General features: G+C 43.3%; 1 long non-coding RNA gene across 1 annotated transcript; it reads left to right on the forward strand.

Annotated features, from left to right (window-relative positions):
• Positions 1–937: 937 nt before the first annotated feature.
• On the forward strand, positions 938–10,583 carry LOC129816787 (uncharacterized). Its single transcript, XR_008753608.1, has 2 exons — positions 938–1,243; positions 7,210–10,583. It is a non-coding gene; the product is annotated as an uncharacterized LOC129816787 (long non-coding RNA).
• The last annotated feature ends 986 nt before the right edge of the window (positions 10,584–11,569 follow it).

The raw sequence follows: 11,569 nt of genomic DNA on the forward strand, positions 1-11,569 counted from the left end.
CACATTGTTCACTTGTACGTTATTACATTTCTTGGCTTAAAGGTAGACTCAGCGATATGACAGACACAGATAGTACAAATCATAGTGGGTCAATTTCTGCAACAGCTAAGAGCGTTGAAGTGCAAGGCTCAACTTCTCCATTGTTTTTGTCCCGTGGCTCCCACGCTGTTACAGCATGAAGCAAACCCGTGCACATGTGCAGATACTGTGGGTGACTGTGTGAGAGCGAAGTCTTGCATCTCACTATCTGCGGTGCTGCTCGTGGCAACATAATTTAGCTGAGTCTACCTTTAACACCTTCTACCTTATAATAAACTCAATTGTCTGCAAGCATTTCACTACACCCGCAATAACATCTGCTAAACATGTGTATGTGACCAATAAAATTTGATTTGATTTAATTTTCGCTCCTCCTTTGTTCTTGATTAAGCAATTAAGGTAATAGATTATTTAGGAATTCCCCTCACCTGGTTGTCTATAGGTCTTAATTTGACACAAATTGACATCCCTCCAAGAATTGAGATTATTGCCCCTGGCCTATAGTGTGGACCAACGAAAGTAGATCTAATGGTCTACTCCACAGGAGGTTGGTGGCACCTTAATTGGGGAGGACGGGCTTGTTGTAATGGCTGGAGTGGAGTTAGTGGAATGGTATCAAATACATCAAAACACATGGTTTCCATCTGTTTGATGCCATTCCATTCACTCCATTCCAGCCATTATTATGAGCCATCCTCCCCTCAGCAGCCTCCACTGCTCTACTCCCAGGTTGTGCTCAGTTGGTGCGAATCAGGATAAAACATTTCATGCTGTATGATGAATTTTTATACACAAAAAATGTATTACGCAGTTGAGCATTTCTCATAATTCCAATCTTCCCTCCATGAGTTTTGGTGGGAATGTCACATTGTTTGGGAATGGATGGCATCACTGACACTGCCTGTGTGTCATTTCCTGTCACTTACCTTTACCAGAGATACTCTATATAATGATGAGAAGGTCTTGTCTCCGGCTAAAAAATGGGTATTGTTGTCCACAAACTCGGAACGGCAAGCTGTCAAGCTCCGCCTATTTCTCTTTTTGGAATGGTGGATACATACCTTTATTTCAATACTTTCTTTGGATATTAGATAAGGGGTGTTGAATATTCGATGAGGGGTGTTGTCAGCAACTGCCTGAATTCTATGGTGAAGGTATTTCAAATTCATTGAGAAGTGAGAACCAACACCAACTTCTTGGAAAGGTAAGTCAGTCATTAATTTATCAGTCATTCAATAGCAAAGCCAGCTAAATATAGGCTGTCGTTTTTTTATGATGTAGCTATTGTCGCTTGGTAGCTAGCTGACTTGTCAGAGAGCAGGAGTTGTTGAGGAAAGCTGACAGTGTTAGCTAGCTATGTACATTACATTGTTGCTACGAAGTAGAAAAACACATTGATAGGGGTGGCGCATGCTAGCACATGAGGACATTTGGCTAGGATGGAACAAATTACACTGAACAAAAGTATAAATGCAACTTGTAAAGTGCTGGTCCCATATTTCGTGAGCTGAAATAAAAGATCCCAGAAATGTTCCATATGCACAAAAAGCTAATTTCTCTTAAATTGTGTGCACACATTTGTATACGTCCCTTTTAAGCAAGCATTTCTTCTTTGCCAAGATAATCCATCCACTTGACAGTGGTTTTTAATGAAAGTTGAAAATAAGTACATTTATAGAAGTCTATGTTTGGACCAAACCAAGGCTGGTCCAGACCGGACAAAATCTGAACCAAACATAGACGTCTACCAAACACATTGCTATATATTGTTGACCAGCAGATGTCACTGTTGTGCATTTTGAACAGATAGTGAAGCTTTGAGTAATGAACTGTTTTTCGGCTCAATTTGGTGAAAGCGCCGAAGACTTTAGAAAGCCTCGATTTCCCATCACTACATACTTGCTGGTCTTATTTCGCATGGACAGATTTTGTGCAGAGTAAACCCTCTCACTTCATCTCTTCCTCTCTGCCTTTACTACCACCTATTGGAATGTCCTTTGATATTATATATACCCTATCAGCTCATCATGTCAATATGTGCCAATTTACCTCAATACTGGCTGTTTACCTCTGCCACTAGCCTGGCCTGCCCAGTCAGCCTGACCTGAGAGCGGGGAAGGGGGTTAGAGAGACAGATAAAGAAACGAGGAGATGTGAGACTGAAAGAAAAACAAGAGTTAATCAAATTTGAAAGATGAGAGAATGGGATAGGCAATTGAAAAAGGAATAAACAGAACAAGACAAGGAGAGAAGACAGGTAAGAGGCTGAAAGAGAGGGAGGGTGATTCATCATGCTTATATCAATCAGTGCAACCTCGTATGGAGTGTACCCAATCGATCATCAGCGCTTGGCTTTGAGCTGTATTGTTGGATATAGCCTATATGCAGGGGTGGGCATAAATTAAGAATTCGAAATACAACTTCAAAAAACCCTAAAGACCAATGTATGAAAATCAAATATAAGAGACTTTTGTAAAGTACTGTATTTAATTAAAGTACATGTATTTTGTTTTTATGAATACAAATAAAATTGCAAGTAGCTGGCAGAACAGTAACATGATTCTCAGTAATGGTTACAGAAACGTTTTACTTGCTATGACTGTGATAATGTATTTTGTTGTTTGTCTACCTTAGTTGAACGCACTGACACTCTGGATAAGAGTGTCTGCTAATGACCAAAATGTAAATGAATTTGAAAATGAACAACTGCAAAGTACATTGGTATTGTCATTGGCCTTGTTTCGGGTCGGAGCTCATTTGAGTAATACTCAGCAAGCTTTGCAATTGTTCATTTTTACATATGCATTTATATTTTGTTCATTCAGCATCACACCATAGTGCCATCAGACTTTTGATACCAATGTAGGGTGAAAGGGGGACACAAAATTGTGAACCGCTATAAAGAAATGGTATAGAATTTTGTTTTGTATTTTGAAAATACAAATGATAGCTTTCGAAAGCATATTGTTACAAAATACATTGGTGTGTAGTTCAGCCCAGCGTAATTAAAATACATATTTGAAATACTGCTCATCTCTGCCTATATGTTTATGCTGTGTCATCACAGTAGTATGGATGCTTGTGTGACTGTTTGTACTGAATGTGTGTCAGTGTGTGTTTAGAAATGTGTTTGTGCATACATGGGTCTTTTGTTAGCACCAGTTAATTTTTTCCCTATTAATGTGACACACAATGTTCAGGAGTAAAAAGAAAGATCTACTAACACACCTCTTCTCTTTTCTGAGTCAACCTACCGCAGATGAAAGGGGAATGACGCAGAGCTGTCCAGTACCTTCATGGTGGTAGGAACTACACTGAAGAAAAATATAAACACAACATGTAAAGTTGTTGTCCCAGGTTTCTTTTTCCCAGACATGCACACAAAGCTTATATCCCTCAAATTCTGTGCGCAAATTTGTTTACATCCCTGTTAGTGAGTGTCTCTCCTTTGCCAAGATAATCCATCCTCCTGACAGGTGTGGCATATCAAGAAGATGATTAAACAGCATGATCATTACACAGGTGCACCTTGTGCCGAGGAGTATTTCTGTCTGTAAAAAGCCCTTTTGTGGGGAGAAACTCATTCTGATTGGCTGGGCCTGGCACCCCAGTGGGTGGGTCTATGCCCCGGGGGCTTTGCAAATGCGTCACAACCTCCATACGGAGCCTCTGACCACATTTTCGTATCAAGCATTCATTGGCTTTTACTCCCTCTACCCTTGGCCTGCAGCGCTCCTCCCCTCTGCCTTTAGTTTTTCCCCATCTGCCCTCAGGCCACCACGACCAGACCAGGAACAGCTGACCGCCAACCACCCGGAGCAGACCAACAAAAGGAGAGCCCAGACCAGACACCTTCACCACCCGAAACCGAGGCATGGAGGAAGAAACAAAGATGCCAACCTTCACCTGGAGCAAGCAGACCACAGGGGAGTGCCACTATTAACCTCTGGGTCACGGGCTTCCAGGTGTGTCTGCTCACTCGGAGGTTTGTCCTTCCTCCTCCTGCAAGACCGGAGCAGACCCAAAAACCACCATCCCTCACCTGAACAAGATGACCGGGATGAACCCAGAAGCCATGGGCCGCTACAATGTGGTGAGGCTGACGTTATTCTCCAACGAGGAGGGTGCCGAGGACGGAGCCGCCAATCGCCGGGGAGCAACAAGAGCAGCAACAACAACCGCCAAAACAGAAACAATGAGCCGTCTGGAATTCAGCACGGCAGTTCTCCAGAGAGGTATGGGCTTTGTGCCGTCTGACCAGGAATCATTTGAAGCCAGTTTCAAGACCCCCCAGCTACTAGAACAGTTTTGGTTAAAATACAGAAATTGTGAAGATTAGGTCCCATTTAACAAGTTCCCTGTAATTCCACTCTCAGACACAGAATCAAAAGTAGTTACAGTCCAATTTCACAATGAAAGCATCTAAGAGCACAACATAGAAGTTTGGTTACCACGTTTTGCCACCTTCAAGTCAGTGGTTAGGAGGGTCCTGGATAAAGCCACGGTCTGGACTAGGGGAACGGAAATTACTGGTTCACGCTGGGGAACAACAGGGACTCCGTCCACTATTACGGCATGCCCAGACATCATCACTATTACAGCCTGCACAGCCATCATCTGCAAGATCTGTAAAGACAACCATCCCACCAACATACGCCCCTGTAACCTGTGCAGGAAAGGGGGCTACTTCAGAACCTGCCCCAGTTTCTACTGACCAATGCCACCAACCCCACTAACCCAAATCCCAAAGCCACCAACCCCCCTCCACCAGACGACAAGAACAACGAAGACCCAGAACCAGGCCCAGACCTTAACACAGGCACCTCCCAACCCACCATCCAAGACGTCCCAGAAACAGCCCCCACCCCTGTCGGACCCTCCAACTCTGTCCCACCCCAACAAATCCTTTCCTAGCCACCTCCACCCTCTCCAAACCCCTGGTCAAAGGGGAGCAACTCCAGTTCTTAGACAGCGACCCAAACTGGACAAAATTACCAAAAGGGAAAAAAACAGACAAACAACAGACCAACAAGAGACCAGACCAGAAGACCACCCGAGAACCCAAACACCAGCAAGCATGAACCCTATCCCCTCCGAGAAACCGTCTCCCCTCCTAGACCCCTCACCATACCACCCCCCTCCCAGTCCATTGCTTCCTTTGATCGCTACTCCCTGCATCTTATGGTCCCTGATCCCCCTCTCCCACCACCAACTGCCCTTGATCTTCCTACCATACTCCCTACTGCCACTGACTCCTCCCCCTGCTCATTAACAATCCAGATCCACCCCCTTAGACCTCCCTGCTCCTGATCCCGTATAGCAGCAAACCAGCCAGCATTCACTCATCCCAGCATCCCGCATTCTATCACCATGTCTATCACCAAGTCAGTACAGGCTGCCACCAAGCATTCAGTGGGGATGTATGTCAAGACCTGTGAACAGCCAAGAATCACCCAACACCACAAACTACCTGCTAGAGGCCCACATCCAAATGTGCAATGAAATGATCAGACCTGGACCCCTCCAATAACCCATCATCATGACCCTGACAACACACTCCGAACAGAAGGACTTTACTCAGACAGCTGTTCACGGTTGCCTCCCCACTAGGGAATCCATCCATAGATGGCACAAGGTACGTACAGAGAACTTTCCACATGTAGGCAATCACATTGAACACACATATCAACTGTTGAGTGCTCTGAGGCCAGGCAGGCCCTGTTTGTTCCCTCTGTCCTCCAGCATCCAGCCTTCGCAGTACTCCTCCTTCAGCACCAGCCCATGGAGATCAACATATTTTCCACCACCCCCTTCCCCCTCTCCATCTCTTTCCCCCTTCCTTCCACAACACCTATCCCCCTCACAGAACCCTACCATAACCAGGAACCATTCATCCCCACACCAGAAGAGGCGCAGAGGAAAGACCAAAGATCTAGACCTAAACCCAGAGCGAGTAGGCCACAGTGGAGTACCATCAATGACCTCCTGGTCCTGGGCATCCAAGTGTGTTGGTTCGCTCCGCCAGGTTGTCCTTTCTCTCCTCTGCAGATCCAATCCCAGTTCCAGACCCAGTCACAGCACAGGAACACCAGAAGTGGAGCAGAGGAGGGACCAAACTGGAGGTCTTCATGGGTCCAAAAAGTTGGACCCGTTCCGAAATGGACCTGGGGTATTCCCACCTGGATCCGATATGCATAAATTAATTGTTTAAATATAGATACCCATTCCGAATGGACCCGAAGACAACTAGATCAATTCCATGTAGACCTGGTCAGATCCAGTCCCGGTCCGATCCGAGTGAGGGAAGCAGCAGAAAATCATTTTTTAAGCTACTTTATTAACCGGTGCTGATAAAGCGCGAGAGGAGGAAGAGAGGTGCCACTCTAGCAGTTCTGGGGAGGGGCCATACTGTGAAGGTGTGACACAGTGAGCAAGGAGGAGGGAGGGAGGGAGAGACGAGACAACAACCAACCAAGCCGACTCACGCGATAGTACACTAATAGCTGCCATAGCGAGGTTACTTATCATCAAATATGATTACGTAGTACCTGTCTTGACTGCATCGAACCGGAAGAAGCTTGTTAAGCTAGCTAACATTAGCTCTCGGTCGTTGTAGACTTGGTCGTTGTAGCCTATCCTTCTCCTTTAACTTTTAATTCCATCATTTTGATTCCATCTTCTATTGATTAGATATCTCCTAACTTTTGCCACACGGAGCAAGGCTCTATGACTGTAGCCTATTGCCGCTTTGATAACTTATGATTATCCAACAACAAGCTACACAAACAACGCTCCACACTCGTGAAAAAATAGAGCAGTAGCATAAATTATAAAATGTCTCTCTCTGACTACTGCCACAGTCGCTTTCGGATCTGTACGGGCTCTTCCGGACAAGTGAGTTGAAATTACACATATCCTTAGACCTGTGACAATCTTATCACATCCGACCCAGACCTGTGACATTATTTTGAATTCTGGATCTGAACCCGCTCGGGTTCTGGACTGGGTCGGGTATTCGGGTACAGGTGGATCTGTGAAGACCTCTAGACCAAATATTGAACCTTCCTCCGGAGCGAGCGGACCACAGGGGAGTGCCACCATTGACCTCCGGGTCTAGGGCTCCCTTGTGTGTCTGCTTGCTCCTCATGTTGTCCTTCCTCCCCTCTGCAGATCCAGCACCAGTCCAAACACCAATCTAGATCCCGGTTTCTAGCACCAGTCCTAGCACCAGGCCACCAGATGAGCTGCGGAGGAGGAACCAAATCTTCACCCAGAGCGAGCAGGCCACAGGGGAGTACTATCATTGAATTTTGGGACTAGGGCTCCCTTGTGTCTCGGTTTGCTCCTCAGGTTGTCCTTCCTCCCCTACACAGATCACCTGCAGCAGCCCCAGTTTCCGGTTCCTGGTTCCCGGTTCCCGGTTCCCCGTTCATGTTTTCCCAGTCCCCAGTCCCAGCAAAAGACCCAGCACCAACCCCTGGTCTCCAGTCCTGGGCCCAGATTCACAAAACCTTCTTAAAAAGAAGGATCGGACCCTTTTTTTTTCCAATTTTCTCAAAAAATGACATACAGGCAGTTAGATTTGGGTATCTCAGGACCTGAGGCAAAGATATGGATATTCTTGAAATCATTTGAAAGGGAACACTTTGAAATTTGTGGAAATGTGAAATGAATTCAGGAAAATGAAACACATTAGATCTGGTAAAAGATAATACAAACAAATTAGCATGCACATTTATTTTAGCACATTCACTAAATTGTTTGATAACAATTAGCAAGCTAGTTTGTTACCACATGTTCATATAAATCAGATTTGATCGTTCAGACACAAGTCTGGCCATGAATCAGATTTGTATCCGACTTCAAACCACCTATGAAGGTGATTTGAAATGTGGTTTGAAATATTCGATTCCATGTGCTTTTTGGCTGTAAAGACTTCAGAAAAAAGGACATACTTGAATCGGATATGCAAATAAACAGGATTTGAGTCCCGTCAAACTGCCAATGTGAACATGGCTGTAATATTTTGTACATCAGTGTAAGGTGTAGCACCTTAATGCATCTCAACTACATGTTTAACATAGGCTTTTAGTAAAGTCACATAGTTCTGTAAGTCTCTTTAAAGCATAAAATATGTCAATGTTCAACTTTAACATGTGATAACTATGCAACACAACAGATGAACAGCAATTACATTTACACTCATGGGTGGCTAAAAAGACGAGAACTAGCTGAATGCCACGCACCTTCTAAACTACTCCTCCAGGACGTCAGGTAGCCTAACGGTTAAGAGTGTTGGGCCAGTAACCAAAAGGTCACTGGTTCAAATCACTGAGCTGACTAGGTGAAAAATCTGCCGATGTGCCCTTGAGCAAGACACTTAACCCTAATGTCTCGTGTAAGTTTTCTACTAAATGACTGGGTCATATCTCAATAACCCAACACCAATAATCCAGCATCAATAACACAACCAGACTAAGTGACCCGCCACCAGCAGTTGAGTCAGCCAAATAACCCATATGCAGTGTGTGTGTGTGTGTGCAGATATGAGTTCCCCAGGGGGTGTTTAAATGCCCATGGCAGCATAAAGCAGAGACTATGAGTGGAGCGAGTGGGTGGAGGGTTTAAATATTTATACCAGGCTTAGTGTACAGTCAGACTCACTGGGGCTCCATAGGGAACAGACTTCTAGGGGGCATCCAGGCTTGATACAAGGCCGATGTGTGTGCGTGCAAGCCTGTGTGACAGAGCAGGCATGAGTGTGTGTTTCTCAAATTCTCACATTGATATTCCATTCAGTCGGGCACAGTAGGTCACTCTGTTATTATTAGAGCTGGTAATAAAAGCTGAAGAGTTGTCGCCCTCCTTGGACCAATTCTGAGAACAGGGGTGATACATTCTTGTGAGATGTAGGAGTGAGAGTTCTGCAATGACGAAGGTAGGTGGAGAGTTTGGTGTCACGTAAAATATTGTTCAATGTGTTACGTGACGTCAATGTGACGACATTCCCAAACAATCTGACATTAGCCTGTGTGTTTGACTCCTGATGTCTTTGTGTGTTTATTAACATAGTACTGTAACGTCTCTTAGCATGAGGCAAGTAAATAGAAGTCTCTTTAAATACACTAAACAGTCTTGAGATCCCATATGTGAAACACATGTTACAGTGGCCCCAAGCATTGAGTACACACACACACAGACATGCCCGCCTTGAAAACATATAGCTACGCTATCAGATAATCTCTGTCACTTCCTGTTGTTGTTGATCTAGGTCAAAGGGCAGTACACAAAGAGCAAGCACATCACTGGGCTGGATTATTTTCTCTGCTTTAATGACATAAATGTGCATTAAATACTTAGTTCATAGAGTCATATTTTTCTTGAATAAAGAAATATAGTTACGGTTTATATGTTTAGGGACTTTTCTGACAATTTCTGTACTGGGGTCTTCTTTTACATACTCCGTGGAGAACCTGTAGAAGGGCCCAGAGTTGATCCTGGTCAGGTCACATTTTCAGAAAAAACGCCTGGCCCTAATCGTAGATCATACAGCCTATTAATAGTCTGTAGAACGAGGTGAGAGGTACTCAAATGTCTCAGCTCTTTCCACAGCCCTGTGTCTCCACAGTGTGAAGTCATTCCCTCTTGTGCGTAAGCAGGTGAGGAAGATATCATTCTGTTACAGTGCCTTCAGAAAGTATTTACACCTCTCAACATATTGTTGTGTTGCAGACGGAATTTGAAATTGATTAAATTATGATTTTGTGTCACTGACGTACACACAATATCCCATAATGTCAAAGTGGAATTAAGTTTTTAGAAATGGTTACAAATTAATAAAAAATTAAAAGCTAAAATGTCTTTGAGTCAATAAGTATTCAACCCCTTTGTTATGGCAAGCATAAGTAAGTTCAGGAGTAAAAATGTGCTTACCAAGTTGCATAATAAGTTGAATGTACTCCCTCTGTGTGCAATAATAGTGTTATTCATTATTTTTGAATGCTTACCTCATCTCTGTACCCCACACATACAATTATCTGTAAGGTCCCTCAGTCGAGGAGTGAATTTCAAACAAAGACTGAACCACAAAGACAAGGGAGGTTTTCCAATGCCTCGCAAAGAAGGGAGCCTATTGGTGTATGGCTAAAAAAAAAGCAAGAAAAAAGCATTTAATATTAATTTGAGCATGGTGACGTTATTAATTATACTTTGCATGGTGTATCAATACACCCAGTCACTACATGTCACACCCTGACCTTAGAGAGCCTTTTTATGTCTCTATTTTGTTTGGTCAGTGTGTGATTTGGGGTGGGCATTCTATGTTTTTGTTTTCTATGTTTTGACCGGGTATGGTTCTCATTCAGGGACAGCTGTCTATTGTTGTCTCTGATTGGGAACCATACTTAGGTAGCCCTTTTCCCTACTTTCTTTGTGGGAAGTTATCTTTGTTAGTGGCACTTTGCCCTTAAGCTTCACGGTCGTTTTTGTATTGTTTATTGTTTTTGTCTGTGTCATCCATAATAAAAAGGGAATATGTACGCTCACCACACTGCGCTTTGGTCCAGTTCTTTCGACGGCCGTGACACTACAAAGATACTCAGTTGCCGGAGAGGAAGGAAACCACTCAGGGATTTCACGATGAGCCCAATGGTGACTTTAAAATAGTTATAGTTTCATGGCTCTGATAGGAGAAAACTGATGATGGATCAACAACATTGTAGTTACTCTACAATATAAACTCAAATGACAGAGTGAAAAGAAGGAAACCTGTACAGAATAAATATATTTCAAAACATGATGCAAGTTTGCAATAACTGTTTGCAATAAGGCACTAAAATGAAATTGCAACAAAAAATGCAAATAGTTACGTAAAGGTATTTCTGTTTTACATTTTTAATACATTTTCAAACAGTTATAGAAACCTGTTTTCGCTTTGTCTTCATGGGGAATTGTGTGTAGCAGTCCTGAGCATTTTCTTTTTTAAATCCATGTTAGAATAAGGTTGTGACGTAACAAAATCTGGAAAAGTCAAGGGGTCTGAATACTTTCCAAAGGCACTGTCGCTAGCCAGTAACTAGTTAACACCAGACACAGATGAAAGGAGATTCAAATAAGTAAACTTTTAATTGTATTTGCTGACACCCTACATTCAAATTTTGGCACCAGTCGAGTAGCTACAATACCTAGCTATACAAACCATGGCCCTCCGCAAACACGCCTTCGCTGATTTTGGTTACAAGGTGGTACTTATTTAAATTAGATAAGAGAATATCATATAACCATTGGTGTATTAAAAGGAGAGTTAGGGTGATGTCAACCTATCCCCTTAATAATCCCGCCTCCTGAATCCAATTGTTTGATATGGGGGAGTGGACCTTTAAGTTTATGATGAAACTTTATTAATCTAAAAGCAACAGTCATTTTTCATTATTTGGTCATCATACTTTAATCTGGTTTCATCCAAATACCATCCAATCTCAAGAAAAACATGATTTTGACTGTTCATGACCTTTAATATATCAGAGTACAG

This window comes from Salvelinus fontinalis, chromosome 19, assembly GCF_029448725.1.
Source record: "Salvelinus fontinalis isolate EN_2023a chromosome 19, ASM2944872v1, whole genome shotgun sequence".
NCBI lineage: Eukaryota > Metazoa > Chordata > Actinopteri > Salmoniformes > Salmonidae > Salvelinus > Salvelinus fontinalis.